Source organism: Diabrotica undecimpunctata, chromosome 4, assembly GCF_040954645.1.
Source record: "Diabrotica undecimpunctata isolate CICGRU chromosome 4, icDiaUnde3, whole genome shotgun sequence".
Lineage (NCBI taxonomy): Eukaryota > Metazoa > Arthropoda > Insecta > Coleoptera > Chrysomelidae > Diabrotica > Diabrotica undecimpunctata.
The window spans coordinates 89,913,110-89,931,841 of record NC_092806.1 but is presented as its reverse complement, the minus strand read 5'-3'; the positions used below and the strand labels follow the sequence as shown (position 1 = coordinate 89,931,841).

Sequence of the window (18,732 nt, the reverse complement as noted above, 5' to 3'; positions counted from 1 at the left end):
AATACAAACCGCAGAGAATAACGCAAAAGCGAATAGTAATGTCAAGGTTGTCGATATGGGTATTGCAAACATATATATTTAAACTTGTGTGTTAAAGAAATCCGCAAACTCAAAGTACGATAAAGAGAAACTATTTTTTAATCGAGTATTTAAAATATGAAAAATTACAAATGTATTTACAAATTAGTAAAGATTACAGATATCACCGATGCAGAAAGCCGCAAAATATTATTTTTATTAAAATGCAAATAGCAGAAAAACACATGAAATTGATAAAGTTGTAAGCAGGCAGCGATATCGCCAAAACCGCAAACTGTTATCTAGGTGTAAAACAACAGCGAAGACTTCATCGTTTCATTTTAAATAATATTTTTCAAAGAAATGTGTGTTAAATATAAAAAGCCGCAAACATAAAGTACGATAAAGAGAAACTATTTTTAACAAAAACAGTTTTTAGTTGTAAAGAATTATGTTTTGAATCGAGTATCTAACTCTTGACTTGAAAGTATTTACAAATTAGTAAAGATTAGGTTAAATATCAGTGTTGCAGAAGACCGCAAAAGTTCTGTGGTATCGTAAGCGTAATATAAACAAATAGTTCATAATAACCCAATGCACATATTCGAAATGCAATAAATATTTATGAAAAGTAGAAAATTATAGGTGAGATGTTATTTAATAAAGAGTTCAAAATAAATAGTAATAACTAAAGTAAATATACTTAATGGTAAAAACTTACGATCTATGCATCCGTGTGTATGTATAAAAAATTCAGCCACAACGCCAATGGGTAAAGTAACAGGTCATGATCCGTGCTCTGTTTAAAATTTTCAAACACAGCGCAAGGAAACCATTAGTGGCAGGCGATTCACACCTTTCCATGCCTAAAACTGAAGCGTCTTGTGAGCAAGACTCAGTATGTATATTCTAAGCAAAATAATATTTTCTCAAAAAAGGAATTCCAAGAAAGAGGCGATAGATTTACTATATAATTTCTTTATTATTATTATTATACGCTGCACACATTAGTCATATAGGAAAACACATAATAGACCCTAACCGTCAAATATTACTGAAAAAAAATATACACGACAGGAAGGCGGGAAAAAGGAGCAGTGGTTAAGGAACAGGTAAATAGGTATTCCCACCAACCACCCGTGCCAGTTAAACCGACACTACAACATCTCGTACAAAATAGGTTAAATATAGGATCAAAAACAATTAACAAAAAACCGGTATAAGAATCAAATTTAAAATTCGATGATTATACTTAGTAATGGTACAGCTGAAAGTAAAAAACCGTTGAAAACCCTCTCACAAATACCAAATATGTTTGTCTGCTTTACAGGACTGTTTAAAGAAAACAAAATCTATTTCCCTAACAACCACGATCGTTTTTCCATAAAAAGATATTAAAATATAAGGCATTGTCCCACTTAGGCAGAACGCGTAGCACTTTGGCTAGTTTGCAAAACTGAACGCAGGATGGCAATACAAAAAAAAATCATACAACCAAGCCCTTAAGCTAAAGACGGTCCTGAAAACAACAAGGTACAAAAAGCCCTCTTCAAAGGTAGATAAAAACATTAAGAAACCAACTAAAAGGTGAGCAGAAGAAGGAGGGTGGCTTCATGCCTACTACGCAGACTGCAAAGCATAGAATACAATGAGATGTTGGTAGTAGGTGTGAAAACAATGTACACAGTACCAAAGGTAAAATAACCATCTTCTACGAATACTTCCATCGTTTCACCCTCGTTCACATACAAGTTCTCGATGTAAAATATCTGTCCATCTATAGAAAACTGCAATTGAAGCAAGTCACCCTCACCATAATTATTACCTAGCCATATCTCGCCATTGTAGACGAAATTATTTATTGCGAACGTAATCAACACAAAGTCAAGATCTTGTGTGAATTGAACCAAATTCAAGTTGATGAATTGAAAGTTTTTTGATAAAATGTTAATTTGAACAAACGGGAGAATGTTACACCGCACCTTGGCTCCTCTCACGTCGAATTTCCTCCTCAGATTAAGAGGAAACGAAGCATGCATTAGTGTACATAATTTTGATCAGACATGCTTTTATCGCTTTGTGACCTATTAAAGAACATGCACAAAGAGTATCCAAGTATCCTCATTATTCTGATGTATTGAAATTAAAAACTATTCAGGCACCGCTGAACATCAAACAGATTCCTATGTTTGAAAAACAGAATAACATATCGATAAACATATATTACCTAAAAAAAAGATAAACATTTTACGACCCTGCCAAACTATTTAACAAAGAACAAGAAGGATCAACATATTAACTAATTATTAATACAAGATAAATACGATTATGCACAAGGTTGTATTAGATATCAGTACGTTTGGATAAAAAATCTATCCCGCCTTCTTTCCACGCAGCTTAGCAAAGAAAAGAAAACAAAATATTTCTGTAATGCTTGTCTTCACTATTTTAGAACTGATGAAAAATTAAATATTCATAAGGCATGCTGCAAAGGGCGATCAAATCATATACGCGATAGATGCCTACAACCATTTTCATCATCTACTCAGCTTGAAGCCCACACCAAGGATTGCATAAAAATTAATGAAACAGCCATTAAAATGCCTGAGAAAAGTAAAAACATTCTTAGATTTAAAAATTACATGAACAAGATTAATCCCACTATTTGTGGGTAATGGCCGGTTTCTCGATATTTTGAATTATATCCCGACGTCTTTGTATGGTTTCCGAAAACATTTGGCTTAAAAGAGTTGAAGAAGGGGTATTTTCCTCACTTTTTCAACACTCCTGAAAATACTCACTACGAAGGCTGCTTATCAGATATTGGGTATTATGGACCCAACACAATGAAACCAAAACAACGTACAGCTTTCCTCGAATGGTATGATGAGCATAAAAATGACAAATTTCATTTTCAACAAGAATTATACGCTTACTGTGACTCAGATGCTCACTCGACGCGACTGACAGAAGCTGAAAGGCCTAAAAATGAATCGAAAGCACAGCTAAAGACAGCAAAAGTACTGCTGAAGAACCTGAAAACACCAAGCTAAAAAAAAAGCCGCCCTCAAACGCAGAGAAAAAGCTGACCAATCCGTAAAAAGGTAAAAGGCGTACCTTCTCCGACAGACTATGGAAATCTAGAGTAACGGTGGCCAAACAGCGAGTTCTTCTTCTAAATTCAACTCTAACAAAACCTTGAAAGCATCACTTGAAATGGTGATGAATGGATATGAATATGCAACTACAAAAACTATTAGATATACTACATCCTTAAAACCTTATAAATAACATCAAAAAACAACACGACAGTATGGTAAGGAGAAAGGAGCAGTGGTAAAGGAAACAGGAAAACAGGTATTCCCACCAACCACCCGTGCCAGTTAAACCGACACTGCAACATCTCGTACAAAAATAGGTAAAATAGGGTAACAAATATCCAGCAAAATAAGTGTACAATTTCTGTATAGACGCTAAAACAAAAGGCATCGCTAAAGGTCAAATATTTCGTACAATGATATTTAAAGAATACCCGCCACAAAAATAGTTATAAACATGAAAACAGGGCTACATATTAGAAAGAGCATAACACTACCTATAGAAAGTAATACCATTCTACACGAAGTAGGTAAAACAAATGGTGATAACCCTCTTCACTTCACACTTCATGCAACACGAAGTAAACGAACAGAAAATAGTAAAGTAACAAAGAAGTATTTACGAAGCAAATATTGTTCAATATATATAGCCAGCTATATCGGTTCTGAAAAGCCTAGCTCAAATGGAGCAACTGTGTGTCATATTTGTGAGAAACGCTTTTTGGCAACAGATAACGTTTTAGACAACGCTAAGAACCACAGGAATAGAGACGATAGATTTTACTATATAATTTCTTTATTATTATAAGTTGTATACTTTAGTCATATAGGAAAAAACATAAGAGGTCCTAACTTCAATGATTACGGAAAAAATTTACAATCGTCAGGAAGGTGGAAACAAAGGAGCAATGGTAAAGGAGACAGGAAAACAGGTATTCCCACCAACCACCCGTGCCAGTTAAACCGACACTGCAACATCTCGTACAAAAATAGGTAAAATAGGGTAACAAATGTCCAGCAAAATAAGTGTACAATTTCTGTATAGACGCTAAAACAAAAGGCGTCGCTAAAGGTCAAATATTTCGTACAATGATATTTAAAGAATACCCGCCACAAAAATAGTTATAAACATGAAAATAGGGTTACATACAAGAAAGAGGATAGCATAACACTACCTATAGAAAGTAATACCATTCTACACGAAGTAGGTAAAACAAATGGTGATAACCCTCTTCACTTCACACTTCATGCAGCACGAAGTAAACGACCAGAAAATAGCAAAATTAAAACAAGTATTTACGAAACATAAATATTGTTCAATATATAGTCAGCTATAGACAATTCTAAGAACCGTAGGAAAAGAGACGATAGATTTACTATATAATTTCCTTATTATACGTTGTATCCATTAGTCATATAGGACAAAAAAACACGTAATAGACACTAACCGTCAAAGATTACTGAAAAATATACACACGACAGAAAGTCGTTATCTGCAGTGTACAGGTCAATACAGTGGGTTTTTAACGGTCCATATTGAGGAGACCTGTTTGTTGTGTGTGTGACCATAAAGGATGAAACGAGTGACCTTATCTAGGTTCTCGTTAATCAGTTTGACCAAAAAAATATTTGTCTATAAAAATATATAGCTTGTAGACAACTATTATATATAATTAAAACCGTGACAATAAATCTGACGCATAAGGATGTAGGAATGTTTTTGGATGATACGGATATTGTTTGTAGTAGAAAACCTCATATACTTTAAATATGTCGTAACCATCGAAGTAAAAAAAAAATCTTTATAAAAACACACATATAATTCAACCATTAAACCCCTGTTGAATTAAATAACAACTTACGAACAACAGACAGAAGTAGCTTTGAAAAGAACCTTTTTAAGTTAATGAATAATGCAGTGTTTGGTAAAAATAACCATCTTCTACGAACACTTCCATCTGTCCATCTATAGAAAACTGTAATGGAAGCAAGTCACCCTCACCATAATTATTGCCTAGCCATATCTCACCACTGAAGACGAAATTATTTATTGCGAACGTAATCATCACAAAGTCAAGATCTTGTGTGAATTGAATCAGATTTAAATCGATGAACAATGCAGTGTTCGGTAAAAATAACCATCTTCTGCATAAAAATCATAACCGTACTAAAAAAAAGGACACGTAAAAAGAAAATTGCACATGGTTTAGTTCTGAAGCAAATACATAGGGTACTTAAATTCAAACAGGCTCCATGGTTAAAGAGTTACATAGGCATGAACACAGATCTTCGAAAAAAGGCAAAGAATGAGTTTGAAAAGAACCTTTTTAAGCTCGTGAATAATACTGTGTTTGTTATGGACATTGGACGCGAAATTCTCCGTTAGGTTTTTCCACACAGATCTCAACATTTACAACTATGGACTACATGACGTATATTTAAGTTACATCAAGAACTACGTAGAGTGTTTAGATAACTTTACGACAAAGACGGCCACACAGAATCTAATACAGTCAGATAAGCACCATGTTTATACCATAACACAAAACAAGGTTTGTCATCGATATTTTGATACCTCAGACTAACGTAAAGACAATATTTATGGTATCCCTCAGGTTAACAAGAAGGTGTTGGGTATGATGAAAGATGAGAATGAAGGCCGAATAATGACTGACTACATAGGGCTCCGATCTAAATTGTATACAACAAAAGTAGCTATCACAGATTCCTAGTTCGCGTATTTCATTGTACAACAACAACATTATTGTGAAAATGTACAAAGGTTAGGCAGTCTAAGGATAACTATCGAAAGTATTTACCAACAGAAGTACAAACACCTGTTTCCACTATTAAACAGATGACAAGGGTAAAGACATTAATGACAATAGATCAATTTTTATTTTTAAGTAAACGTGTATAAATAATAATAAGTAAATAAGAAGTAAGTATAGAACAGAAAGCTTAAAACATCAATCAATTCCTTTAAATTAGTAGTAAACAGTAAAGAGGTTAAGTAATATTTATAAGTAGACATAGTCACGTATAAAAAGTCATGTACAAAATAAAAAAAAAGAAATATTATTTTGCTTAGAATATACATACCTGGAGGTATCGTGTTGGTGCTTCAGGTTGTAGACACTAAATAGTACTCAATGCTCTCGAGCAGGCTTTTTATAGTATGTATATGGTGGGGTAGTATCAAGGCTTGGTCTTAAGACTTGTTTTTCTAAAAACGTATATCTAACCACAGAATCTGTTGTTGATCGGGTTATGCAAGCTTCTGCATTGATTAAACCTACCAAAGCGGAAAAACAATAGTGATAACTGAAACAGTTTTATAATGACTTAACCAATTATTTATCAAAGTATTGATACACACCGCAGATAATACGGAAAAGTGCAACAAACAAATGCAAGGACAATAACGATAACGAAAACGTTCCCGCACTTTGAAAAATTGTTTAAAAGATTTTTGTAACACCTTAACCACTTATTTATCAAAGTATTGATTTATCTTCATATAATAGGAAAATGCAGCAAACAAATGCATGGTTAGGACGATACAAAACCAAGATTGTTTTTCGTAAAATACACAATAACAAAAATATTAGTGGTTTACTCCAATGTATATAAGGCCTACCAAGCTGTTACACAACCATACAAAATGTTCTGCTATAAATGCAAATGTTTATTTTGTTTTTGTCAAGAGACACTAGAGTAAGTTACTATATAAATTCTATTTTATTAGTTATTATTGTTTATTATTTATTATTTTTATAGTTATTACACAAAAAATGGGGTTCTGGTACAGCCTCATTGTGGCGGAAGACCTCAAAAAAACGAAGAGTAAGTAAATTTTAATGAATACTGATATTTATACTAACAGACATTTATGTTTACAGAATAGATAAATTAATAGACGGTACTTTAAAGGAGGGCGAGGAGCAGGGGGAGGCAGCTGCTGAAGAGTATGTATATACCACATTTTATTACATATAGAATTATTGTTTTATTGATTTACAGAGCCATCCTGGATATTTTGGAGAGGAGCCTTTGTATGAGTAAGTATTAAACGTGTTGCAATATGTATAATATAATGCGGCTTTTGTTTCAGGCTTGATGGTTTAGAATGTAACGATGAGTAAGTAAATTTTAATGAATACTGATATTTATACTAACAGACATTTATGTTTACAGAATAGATAAATTAATAGACGGTACTTTAAAGGAGGGCGAGGAGCAGGGGGAGGCAGCTGCTGAAGAGTATGTATATACCACATTTGATTACTTATAGAATTATTGTTTTATTGATTTACAGAGCCATCCTGGATATTTTAGGCGAGGAGTCTTTGTATGAGTAAGTATTAAACGTGTTGCAATATGTATAATATAATGCGGCTTTTGTTTCAGGCTTGATGGTTTAGACAGTAACGAAGAGGAGGATGAGGAGGATCAAACAACAACGCCACCACCCCCCAAAAAAAAGACGTTTAAATAAAAATTTTAAAAATTTCATGTGTTTATTATTTTACACTTTTACAGTAAAAACTACATATAATAGAACCATTAAATCATTAGAGAATCATTATAGCATTACTGGTAGTAGGTGTGAAAACAATGTACACAGTGCCAAAGGTAAAATAACCATCTTCTACGAATACTTCCATCGTTTCACCCTCATTCACATACAAGTTCTCGATGTAAAATATCTGTCCATCTATAGAAAACTGCAATTGAAGCAAGTCGCCCTCACCATAATTATTACCTAGCCATATCTCACCACTGTAGACGAAATTATTTATTGCGAACGTAATCAACACAAAGTCAAGATCTTGTGTGAATTGAATCAGATTTATGGTAACGAATTGAAAATTTTCAGATAAAATGTTAATTTGAACAAGAAACTCGCACTCAGCCATGTTCAAGCAACCAATAAAGATAAAAGAATATCAAAGACTGTTACATTTTCAGGTCGAAATTCGAAATTTATATCTTTGTGTAGAAACAAACAAGAAACCGCAGTCATTTTGTAAAGGATATCAGATAAGAATGGTATTGTTTAAAAGAAAAATCATAAAAGAGAATCAAATAAAGTGTTAATAGGCCAATGTCTATATACTAACAGATGGATGCAGACTTACACAGAGACACACAGAGTGTAACAGAGGTTTGCAGAACATAGCAGGCGCCATCAGTGGCACGCTAACAGTTCAGACGCCATCAGCGACATGCAAGCAGAGGGTAGAAGAGGGTAACAGAGGGTAACAGAGCGTACCAGAGGGTAGCAGAGGGTAACAGAGGGTAGCAGAGGGTAACAGAGGGTAACAGAGCGTACCAGAGGGTAGCAGAGGGTAACAGAGGGTAGCAGAGCGTACCAGAGGGTAACAGAGGTTAACAGAGGGTAACAGAACGTACCAGAGGGTAACAGAGCGTACCAGTAGGTAGCAGAGGGTAGCAGAGAGTAACAGAGACACACCGAGGGTAGCAGAGACCATATAACAGAGCGTAACAGAGGGTAGCAGAGGGTAGCAGAGAGTAACAGAGACACACCGAGGGTAGCAGAGACCATATAACAGAGCGTAACAGAGGGTAGCAGAGGGTACCAGAGGATAGCAGAGGGTAGCAGAGGGTACCAGAGGGTAGCAGAGGGTATAAATACAGGAGATGAAAACTATGACATCATTTGTTAAGATGTCGTCAAACAGAGCAGTTCAAGTAAAAAGACTCGCCGCAATTGTGAGGGCAAAGTATAATGATCTCAAAAGGATGCAAATTGATCAAAAAGAGCTACTAGAATCGACGTTAAAACCAGTAACTACACCTCTTAATGAAATACTCAACTACACAAATGAAACCAACACTAATAAAACACCAGATCTCGAAGAAGACGAAGCACAAAATATTCAAACAAAACACCTCACTTCCGAGGAAGTTCGACGTACTCAAGCCGTGAAGGGTAATGATGCCTACCCTTATCTTAAAAAATATATCCAAGATGTGGGGAACATCGACCAAGTATACGGTCCGAGATTTAATTGGTCTACCGGTGACTGGAAGTTTGGAACCCATCCCATTGATTTTGATAAAGATAACATTCAAATGGATTCACACATTTTTAAAGCTACACCTGGTTTATACGAATTGCTTTTTTCCAAAAACCCTCTACAATACACACTAGCGGATCAAAAAATCTACAAATCTCTGCTAGATATATCAGGTGCCCACAAGGACGGACGAGGCAGGCTACGTCACCAATCTCACACCGTTAAATACGAAAAAATTATTAAGCCCATGTATCCAGCTAAAAGAAAAAAACCACAGACTTTACATTCTAACGTAAGAAATGACGAATCACGTGACCACGCTGCATCGGAACACCTGTGTAAAAGAAGACCACAGACCGTAAATGGTATTACAAGAAAGGTCGAAATACATGACCACGATGCGTCAATGTCAGTACATCAAAAGTCTAAAAGACACAACAATGTTCAAGATACACCAGACATACAGCAGGAAAATAAAATTCGTATTGAGGATCTGAGTGCTGTCGACAAACAGTTACTTGACGAAGTGGAAAAAATATGGACCCTCTATAACGAAAATAACGATCCAAATATACTTGTAGAAGGCCTCAAAATTCTTTCGAAAAACGATGCTCTACAAGGAAAAGAAGCAGAAGAAATAATAAGTGAATTGCGTTATCTAGAGCTTATTCATTAATTGTCTCCATCTAGCGGCTACTAAGAAAACGGAATACTTACTTCAGAAGTCATCATCCCACTAACCGATGCCTTCCTTCCAGAATATCATGTAATATGTATTAATTTAACAAATAAAATAATATGGAATTTAGCATGCCTTTTTATTTTCTACATAACCAAAACGCCGCGCCCGCGTCATTATCTTTACCTAAGAATATCGATGACATCACCTATCTTAACCGTTTGACATAATACCTTGATAAAACACAACAAGTATGTTTTGCACACGGCACTATCTTTGCCTAAAAGTAGCGATGACGTAATTCTCGTCGACAGGTAAGATCTTGTTAATTTTGCAAAGATTTTCTAGCCGAAGTGCTACGAGTTCTCCCGAAGCGGGACAACGCCCTAAATTTTAATATTATTTTCTGAAAAAATGATCGTCGTTTTTGGCAAAATAGATTTTGTTTTGTTCTAATAATTAATTATAAATGTACATACTTTTATTATTTTGAATAAACTCGGTTTTAATTGCTTTATCACAATATGATAATAGCTAGCCGCAACTCGAAAATATAGATAATTTACAACCGGGATTTCGTAAAAAGACTAACTGATATGTTTTAAATACTTTATACAGCTGTTTTTATGTAAAATTGAAAATAAACACCCCTGTTTTTTCTCAAACAGTATTACCCTTTTCCTTATCATAGAGTGTCACGTGACCTATGGTGAAAACGTATAAAAGGCGCACAACAAGATTTACTCTCATTTCTTATCAGTCAGCTCTGACGTTAAGACGTGCTCTCTCTCTTATCAGCTCTTGCTCTTATCATCCTTTACAGTAAGTGTGCATTTTTTTTTTTTGAAAAATAGATATTACATTTTGAATTTTTAGTTTTTTTGAAAAATTGTAAAGTTTTTTGATTTTTAAATTTCTAATTTTGATAATTTTCGAAATGGTTCAAAATTGGTCATTGAAGGTTTTAGCGCGTAGATTCATAACTACATTTTGTGCGTACCTACATAGTTTTCAGCTCTCTGCGACAGGGGGTTCTCCTAGCCGCGGCGAAGAGAACTTGAAAGCTCTGTTGGAGGATGCTATGGCTGATGCAAAGAAGCAAATTGGTTACAAAAAGGGTGACAGAATCCGTATTGTGGCTTTAAATGACAATTTCAATCATCCGATATCGACAAAAGTGACCACAGAAGACAATATGGATAATTTATTACAGCAAGTTGAAAACATATTGACATCTAACGATACTGTTCTTTTGGGTGACACGAAATTCGATATTCAAATTTTCAAGATGCCTAGGGGTAGCGGTCGTCGTAGAATGATAAATTTGTCAGAGGATCGTCGAACCAAAAAGAGCATTACACGGATTGTTAATACTGATAATCTTTGTGGGGCTAGAGCAATCGTAACGGCTCTTACATACATCACAAACGAGATTTTGGGTCACAAATTGATCAAAAGTGATGTTCATAACATACGTATAGGTCGAACATTACAGACGGTTTTGGCGGAAAAACTTTGTGGTCTATTGGGTGGTTGCTATGTCGACGGCTTTTTTTTGGATGATTTTAAGAAGGCCGAAGAACTGTTGAATGTGCAAATTAAGATCATCTGCTCTGAAAATTTCAACACAATCATATACGAGGGTCCCGAAAAAACAAACAAAATTTATCTATATAAAAACGGTAACCACTTCGATGTAATCAACAGTTTGAAAGGGTTGTATGGCACACATTTTTACTGTACAAAGTGCGATACACCTTATCAGGGCTCAAATAAGCACAAGTGCAAGAAAGCACCTCTGTGTACAATCTGCAAGCAGCCAGAACACGACTTGTCGACGCACACAAAGATCCTTTGCGAATTATGTAACCGCTTCTGCTTTAATATTGAATGCCTGCATAATCACGAAGCAATGTGCAAAGAAGTATTTAAATGTGAAAAGTGCAATAAAGTATGTAAAAGAGCCAACGAGCATGTGTGTGGCTACTCGATGTGCAGGAATTGTAACACATTCGTAGAGATAGCTACGCATCATTGCTATATGATGAAAAAACCCGCCAAAGGAGGAATTTGCGAAGTACCGTGTGTATGTAATAATCGTAGTAATGAAGAAAATATGGGTTGTCGGAAGCATTATAAAACAACTGTTACATGTAAATATCCATGTCAATGCAATGGCCTCTCTAACACACCCATAAATCGTTGCACATATACAGAAAAATATTTATTTTTCGATTATGAAGCAATGCAAGACACAGGTATACACATACCGAACTTGGTGATAGCCCACGATTTTAATGGTAATAAATTTGTTTTCAAAGACAATGAAGAATTTTGTAAATGGTTAATTTCTGAGAAACACAGGGGTTATACAGCAGTAGCTCACAACGGGAAAAGTTACGACTCGTATTTTATTTTGAAATACTGTGTAGAAAACACGATAAAACTGTACACCATCTACAACGGGTCAAAACTGATGCTGCTAGAAGTACCTGCTATTAAATTAAAAATAATTGATAGTTCGAATTTTGTGAGCGGTCCTCTGGCAGAATTCCCCAAAACGTTTGGATTGGCAGAATTGAAGAAGGGGTATTTTCCTCACTTTTTTAATGTGCCTGAGAACCAGCAATATGTTGGGGCTTTACCAAACCCTAAATATTGTGGTCCCAATACCGTGAAAGAGAAGCAACGTACAGCTTTCCTCGAATGGTATGAGGCCCATAAAAACGATGAGTTTGATTTTCAGAGGGAGCTACATACCTACTGCGATTCAGATGTAGATATTCTACGAAGAGGTTGTTTGGAATTTCGTAAAGAATTTTTGGGGATCGCTAACATAAACCCGTTCCAATATCTGACCATTGCTAGTGTTTGTATGGCTATATATAGAGCCAAATATCTGCAACCAAATACTATTGGGGTTGTAAAACAGGATCTTAAGGATACGTACAGTGAAGCATCCATAAAGTGGCTCAGTCAGTTTCCAGACGTACAACATGCTCTTAATGGAGGCGAAATTACGATCTGTGGTGCAAAAGTGGATGGCTATGATGCCTGTACAAATACTGTGTACCAGTACCACAGTTGTTTCTGGCATGGCCACCCCGAGTGTTTTGCACCCAACACAATTAATCATGTCAACAATGAGTCAATGAGCGACTTGTACGAACGAACACTGAGGAGAGCCGCACAAATAAAAGAAGCTGGTTACAAACTAGTAGAAATGTGGGAATGTGAATGGTTAAAATCAAAAGAATGTAAAAATGCACCGAGCCCTCAAATTGTTGAACCCTTAAAGCCTCGTGAAGCATTCTTTGGCGGACGAACAAACGCCATAAAACTAAATGTGACTGGTAAAAAGCTTAGATATATAGATATTGTATCGCTTTACCCTACTGTACAGTATTATGACCGCTACCCCATTGGCCACCCTGTTAAAATACATGCACCTGAATCATACAACCCCTCGTGGTTTGGCCTAGTACATTGTCAAATACTACCACCTACCAACTTATATCACCCAGTCCTACCTGTCAAAACTGACAAATTAATGTTTCCGTTGTGTAATCAATGCGCCTTGGAAGATTGCGAACATTGTGATCATGATGACTCAGAACGCGCATTAAAAGGTACGTGGACGCCTCTAGAGATCAATAAAGCCCTAGAAAAGGGGTATAAAATGTTGAAAGTGTACGAGGTGTGGAATTTTGAACAAACTTCGACGGATTTATTTAAGGGCTATGTCAAAGATTTTATGAAAATAAAATTAGAAACTAGTCCACATACATATGCCTCAAACGAAGAATACGCTCGGGTTGTAAAAGAACAAATGGGCATAGACTTAGACTTGGAGAAGATATCTCCAAATCTTGGTAAACGAGCAGTCGCTAAACTATGCTTGAATAGTCTATGGGGCAAGTTTGGGCAAAGAATGAATATGAAACAGACAGAGTATGTTGTGGACCTCAAAAGATGGTATGAGCTCTTGATGGATGATAAGATTAACATAACTAATGTGATATTTGTTAACGACCATATAGCCCAAGTCTCATATGATTACAAGGACGTATTTGTAGAAGACCCCACATCTACAAATATTTTTGTGGCTTTATTTACGACAAGTAACGCTCGTCTGAGACTGTACGATATGATTGATAGGTTAGGAGAGGCTGTAGCTTATTTCGACACAGACTCCGTTGTTTATATTGATGATGGCCTAAACACTGTCGAAACAGGTGAAATGTTGGGCGATTGGAGCGATGAGCTTGGGTCAGATGATTATATTGTAGAATGGCAGGCTACTGGACCAAAAAGTTATTACTACAAAACAGTCGAGGGCAAAGAGGTGACTAAAATCAAAGGCTTTACTTTAAACTACGAGAACAGCCTAGTACTCAATACCTCAGCGATGAATGATATCATACACGATCCCACCAAACAAATCAAGCTCACATATGACCAAATATGCCGCGATGTCCACACTAAAGACATAGTGACGAAAAAAAGGGTATCGAAGACATTCAAGATGGACTACAAAAAACGAAAAATTGTACATAATGATGGGTGTATGGATACATTGCCTCTAGGCTACAAGGCCTCTTAGATTGATGTTAATAGTGTGTCACATGTCAAAATCTCTTCATTCACAGTTGAACACTCGTAGAGTACACACGTATCAAAATGTGGTCTGTAAATATTATAAATCAACGAGAAATTAAAAAATTTAATGCTCATCAGTGCACTTTTCAACTATGCTGTGAAAACTATGTAGGTGGTGGTCTTAATCAAGACTCTTTGAAAAAGAAATTAGACTCTGCTCTTAACGATATAAAAAAGCAAATTGGCTACAAAAAGGGTGACAGAATCCGTATTGTGGCGTTAAATGACAATTTCAATCATCCTATTTCGACAGCCACTAGTGCAGATGTCAATATGGCAAAAATGTCAGAACAAATTGAAAATGTAGCCAGTTCCAATGCTTACATACAGCTTAAAGATACGAAATTCGACATTCAAATCTTAAAAATGCCTCGCTAATTACTTTTTTATGTAAAATGATTTGTTTTGAAAATTATCATTAAATTTAAAAACATCGGTAATATTAAAAATTTCAGACTGTTATCTTATTTTCAATGTTAAAAAATGCTATCTTCCGTTTTTAAAAAATATTTCAGAGCTACTGTACTTTTTTGCATAGGTTATATTTTGACAACATCCATGCTTTGTTTACGAAGAATATCTACATATTTAAGTGTAAAAACCTTTTAGCTTTAATCCCTGATAACCTTCCCAAGAGTCAGTACTATTTAGTCAGTGGTAGACTACCCCAAAGTAGTAGCCGTTGAACTAAGTCTGACCACAACTCTGTATAATAAAAATCTTAAAAGATGCTCAGATAAATCACCAAAAGATATCTGCTATGAGTCACTGGCTACTTAATGAACCTGTCTGGTTAACTCCGGAGCTATGTGTTTGTTAGCTGCCTGATACCCAAAAGATACTCTGCACAGATCACTAAAAGATATTTACTGAGCCTTACCTTGAACTAGCCCTGACCACACCTCTGTATAATAAAAAATCTTAAAAGATGCTCAGATAAATCACCAAAAGATATCTGCTATGAGTCACTGGCTACTTAATGAACCGGTCTGGTTAACTCCGGAGCTATGTGTTCGTTAGCGGCCTGATACCCAAAAAATACTCTGCACAGATCACTAAAAGATATTTACTGGGTCTTACACTACTTATATGCGATTTCTACATAAGCAAAGCATGGATGGGCCCAAATACCGTAGGCCTGTCTTATGTCTTTCTATGCTCTGTATATTGAGACATATGGCGGGGAATCTTAACGAGGCCGTAAGCATCTCCAATACTTCAATATTCTTTGATATATCCACGAATATGTCATATAATGTTGACGTATTGCCTCCTGGGTAGGCCTTGGAAAGAGATGTAACATTACTTAGGGCTATTATATTTACTTAAGTTTTATAAACACCCTGTACAAGAACATTTTGGTTAAACCTATATGTAAAATCTTCATTTTATCCACCCTGTATAATAATTTTTGTTATTTATCTATTATTTATAATCTCTTTATTCTTAATGTAAAAACAATTACTAAACATTTGGTATTTCTTTTAATTATTATGTAAAATAAATTGATACTATTAGAAGATCGACAATTCTCAAACAAACAACAGGAAATTGTTATCTAACCGGTGAAAACGATAAATTTATTATTTTGTCCGCATATTGTCCAAACTTATGACTTCTGATACTTACAACAATCAAATTTTACATATTTTTATATTCTTTTCTTTAAAGCAAAAATTTACAAACATTTGCTTACCCTTAGTTATTCAGCGTCTAACGTTGTCAATTGTTGTTGTTGTTGATTTCCAAATATTAATTACAGAGGGCACTGATGCTTCATGTTCGGCTTCTCATCTAAAATTATAAGTTTACATAATTTGTACAATGCTTGTACTGTGTAATATTTTTTCTAGGTACTCATGTATTCTTTCTTTTACATTTAAAAACGTTTTTTTTTTATTAAGCAAATAACGTGACTTTGTTGCGCATGCTCATTAGACATTTGGGACATCTGCATATTGGGCATTTTGCAAAAAAAAGCTGCGTAGGCATTTTATTTACATGCTTGTTAAAAGCCAGGCACATTTATGGTATTTGTTAAAAACTAGGCATACTTAACGCAAAATAACAATATCTTACCTTAGTATCTGTATACTTCGTCTATTCCTGTCGGTCTTAACGCCTTAGTTTTTGACAATTTAGAACTTTATGGGCTTTTTATCCCTTTGGTATACTCTGTAAGCAAAAGTAAAACTGTTTTAATCTCTTAATTATTTTACCACTTTTTGAAATATTTTGCCGATACAACCGCCATTTTGTACATGTGTATTAAATCTACATTTTTTACAAAATACATGCTAGCGCTTTTACCTTCCTTACGTTTTTGAATCGTTTTAGACACCAGTCATTGAATAATAATAATAGTTCTTAATACTTACCTCTGTTTTCTTCTGTTAATCCTTGTTCTTGGTAGGTCCTTACAGGCATATAAATGTATATTTACATATTTTTTCACAAAATTTTTACATTTTGCCACATTTTTCTGATTTTTTACACTATAATCCATAACACGCACATTTCTTTGAAAAATATTATTTAAAATGAAACGATGAAGTCTTCGCTGTTGTTCTACACCTAGATAACAGTTTGCGGTTTTGGCGATATCGCAACCTGCTTACAACTTTATCAATTTCACATGTTTTTCTGCTATTTGCATTTTAATAAAATAATATTTTGCGGCTTTCTGCATCGGTGATATCTGTAATCTTTACTAATTTGTAAATACATTCGTAATTTTTCATATTTTAAATACTCGATTAAAAATAGTTTCTCTTTATCGCACTTTGAGTTTGCGGATTTCTTTAACACACAAGTTTAAATAAAAATATATGCTTGCAATACCCATATCGACAACCTTGACATTACTATTCGCTTTTGCGTTATTCTCTGCGGTTTGTATTTACACTTTATATCGACACATTGCTTCGTATATCCCGTTCTAATCATGACAAATGACCGTTACACCTTTGATAAATACTTTTTTTATACCTATTGACGCCTACCAAATTGCCAAATGATTGGCCTAGTAGGGTGGGCGTCATGACGGGTCGCGGGCTAGCGTTCATGACGTCATCGCGGGACGTGACCAGTGAGCGGACGGTGCTTGTGACGTCAGGGATCAAAGGTCAAAGTGGAGCGAAATGGCTACCTTTCTACTTTCATATACACAAGTTAAATTGTCCTAAGTGACAATATAATCAAAAATCGACTAACCTGGAAAGAATAAATCAAAATTATGACTAGAAACTAAATTCTATTCTCCGGCATAATATGTATTGAATTAATAACATCTATTTGTTAATTAATAGTTATCTGCAGTTAGAATCTGCACTTATCGTTGCAGATTCAATGAAGTAATTTCAATTTATTGGCGATGCGTTAGAATATCTGTTCTAATGAAGTCACATCATCTGTTTAGAATGGCATGTTCTGTTTCAAAAAGCTCGTTATATTTTCTACTACTGATTGTCAAAACTTTTCTTAGTTCATTAATTTTGTGCCTATATATGCCTAAATATCAACAACAATTTGTTCTGTTTGGTATATACCTATTAGTCATTATTCGGATTCTTATTGCAGTTTTTAATATTACCTTACAGTTACACACACCGTATTTTAATTGTTTGCTTGATTTTTATTTCCATTTTATGCTTAAATATTTTCCTGCTATATTATTTGTATTATGGCTTTTCGTATCTGTCAGCTTGAGTTACCGTAGCGTATTGTAGTAGTCATGTCTTTACTCGATGGCTGAGCTTTACTTTCATATAAAATAATTTTTTGGCAACACTGCGGTGAAGCCAACAGGTTAAACATACATAAACAGTGAACATTTTTCCAAAATTAGAGGTGAAATCAACGTTTTAAAAGATATCGTAAAGTAGTAGTAGTAACTACGAAACTACGAAACTACGAAAAAATCGTAGTAGTAACTAATTATACTGGTGCAGAAAGTGTGAAGTGTATAACTGACACTAGAAAAACCCATTTGGTACGATCAAACATCCATAAAATAACATCGAAAACAAGTAAGGTTATCTGCAATCCAGTTCTGCGATAAAAACGGCTCACGTCTCAACGTCCGACAGTGTTGTCAGACTTCAAAAAAATAATATAGAAAGGGAAAACAAAGTATCTATTACGTGATATATAAAAACTAAGTAGCTTTAAGAGGAGAATTGATCTCCGAAGAGTCGATCTGTATTCATTTTCCTATCGTAAAGCAAACAAAAAA

General features: G+C 34.9%; 1 long non-coding RNA gene across 1 annotated transcript; it reads right to left on the bottom strand.

Moving 5' to 3' along the window:
- Positions 1–833: 833 nt before the first annotated feature.
- Positions 834–16,246, bottom strand: LOC140438306 (uncharacterized). Its single transcript, XR_011950494.1, has 3 exons — positions 16,195–16,246; positions 6,219–6,411; positions 834–890 (listed from the first exon to the last, which is right to left on the bottom strand). It is a non-coding gene; the product is annotated as an uncharacterized lncRNA (long non-coding RNA).
- Between the last annotated feature and the right edge of the window lie 2,486 nt (positions 16,247–18,732).